We start from the raw sequence: 2,741 nt of genomic DNA, 5'->3' as shown, positions 1-2,741 counted from the left end.
CCTGAGTGCGTGTATAGGTGTTTCTCATACGCATGCGCGGAAGACCCGATAAGAATGCAGGGAGGGAGCGCCACCTAGCTACTGATGGAGGATCGACACCGCCCTTATTTATTTACAGTACAGCAGAGCAGAGGTCCCCAAACTAAGGCCCGGGGGCCGGATGCGGCCCTCCAAGGTCATTTACCTGGCCCCCGCCCTCAGTTTTATAATATAATATTTTATATCAGTTTTAATAATATAATATATTGTATATACATATAATATTGATAATAATATTATGTTATACAATATAATACTAATCATAATACCATGTAATAATATTAATTATATGTTATATATTACATATTATATAATAGTATAATTAATGGTATAGTTCAATATAGTAATATATAATGCTAATATTGTGCTATACTAATAATATAATATCTTGTATTATACAGGTGCTCTGAGTCCCCTTCGGGGTGAGAAAGGTGAGATATAAATGTAGTAAATAAATGCAGTAAATAAATAATTAATTTTAGACTTAGGCTTGGCCAAAGTCTGAAATGACTTGAAGGCACGCAACAACAACAATCCTAATTAACTTGACTATCTCATTGGTCAGTAGCAGGCCCACACTTTCAATTGAAATCCTGATTGGTTTATGTTGGTTAAAATTGTTTTCATTTTTAAATATTGTATTGTTCTTTCGTTGTTGTTGTTGCACTACAAATAAGACATATGCAGTGTGCACAGGAATTTGTTCATTTTTTTTCTTCAAATGATCATTCGGCCCCTCAACAGTCTAAAGGATTGTGGACTGGCCCTCTGCTTTAAAAGTTTGAGGACCCCTGCAGTAGAGTCTCAAAACCAAGTAGCCACAGTAAGAACAGACCACGGAACAACAGACTGGTTCAAGATTGGGAAAGGAGTGCGGCAGGCGTGCATACTATCACCCTCCCTATTCAACTTGTACGCAGAACACATCATGTGACGTGCGGGGCTTGAGGAATCCAAGGTCGGAGTTAAAATTGCTGGAAGAAACATTAACAACCTTAGGTATGCAGATGATACCACTCTGATGGCTGAAAGTGAGGAGGAGCTGAGGAGCCTTATCACCAAGGTGGAAGAAGAAAGTGCAAAAGCTGGATTGCAGTTAAACGTCAAGAAAACCAAGATCATGGCAACCAGACCGATTGACAACTGGCAAATAGAGGGAGAAAACGTGGAGGCAGTGACAGACTTTATATTTCTAGGCGCGAAGATCACTGCAGATGCAGACTGCAGCCAGGAAATCAGAAGACGTTTCCTTCTTGGGAGGAGAGCAATGGTCAACCTTGACAAAATACTGAAAAGCAGAGACATCACACTGGCAACGAAGGTCCGCATAGTCAAAGCAATGGTATTCCCCATAGTCACCTATGGATGCGAGAGCTGGACCATAAGGAAGGCTGAGCAAAGGAAGAGAGACGCTTTTGAACTCTGGTGCTGGAGGAAAATCCTGAGAGTGCCTTGGACCTTGGCAAGAAGATCCAACCAGTCCATCCTCCAGGAAATAATGCCCAATGGCTGCTCACTGGAGGGAAGGATATTAGAGGCAAAGTTAAAGTATTTTGGCCACATCATGAGGATACAGGAAAGCTTGGAAACGATCACGATGCTGAGGAAAATGGAAGGAAAAAGGAAGAGATGATGATGATTATTGTTATTATTATTACTGTTATTATAATTATTATATTTATACCCCGCTTTATCTCTACAAAGGGGAATTGTAATGTAAATCTCTGATATGCAGGATGTATTGTTGTGAGCCGCTTTGGGTCCCCTGAGGGGGAAGGCTGGTTAGCAGCCAGCTGCAATAAATCACTCTGACCATGAGGTCATGAGTTCAAGGCCAGCCAGTGTCGGAGTGAGCACCCGACAATTAAAAATAAAATATAGCCCCTGCTCGTTGCTGACCTATGCAACCCGAAAGATAGTTGCATCTATCAAGTAGGAAATTTAGGTACCACTTATATGTGGGGAGGCTAATTTAAGACACCATAAATATTATCCAGCCGCCGTTGAAATGAGGAAGTGCCGTCGCAGTGGATGATGAAACAGCTGCTCCCCCTTGGCCAAAATCTGGAGGCTGGAAGCTGGAGAAGGTTTAAATTGCCTCTGCGTCTGTCTCTGTTCTACGTTATATGGCATTGAATGTTTGCCTTATATGTGTACAATGTGATCCGCCCTGTGTCCCCTTCGGGGTGAGAAAGGCGGAATATAAATACTGTAAATAAACAAACAAATAAATAAATAAAAACTATTACAGTAGAGTCTCACTTATCCAAGCTAAACGGGCCAGCAGAAGCTTGGATAAGTGAATATCTTGGATAATAAGGAGGGATTAAGGAAAAGCCTATTAAACATCAAATTAGGTTATGATTTTACAAATTAAGCACCAAAACTTCATGTTATACAACAAATTTGACTGAAAACGTAGTTCAATACGCAGTAATGTTGTGTTGTAATTACTGTATTTACGAATTTAGCACCAAAATATCATGATATATTGAAAACATTGACTACAAAAATGGCTTGGATAATCCAGAAACTTGGATAAGCGAGTCTTGGATAAGTGAGACTCTACTGTACTCGTATTATGATTATTCTTGTTATTAAATAGTCCCGCAAGCTCGCCTGGGAGTACCCTCTTTAATCTCATTGCTCTATGTCCTCACGACCAATATCCTCCTCTATCTATCTCTCCTCCCGTGACGTCA

The sequence above is a fragment of the Anolis carolinensis genome, unplaced genomic scaffold (genome assembly GCF_035594765.1).
Source record: "Anolis carolinensis isolate JA03-04 unplaced genomic scaffold, rAnoCar3.1.pri scaffold_14, whole genome shotgun sequence".
In the NCBI taxonomy this organism is placed as follows: domain Eukaryota; kingdom Metazoa; phylum Chordata; class Lepidosauria; order Squamata; family Dactyloidae; genus Anolis; species Anolis carolinensis.
Note: the sequence above shows the minus strand (reverse complement) of the source record.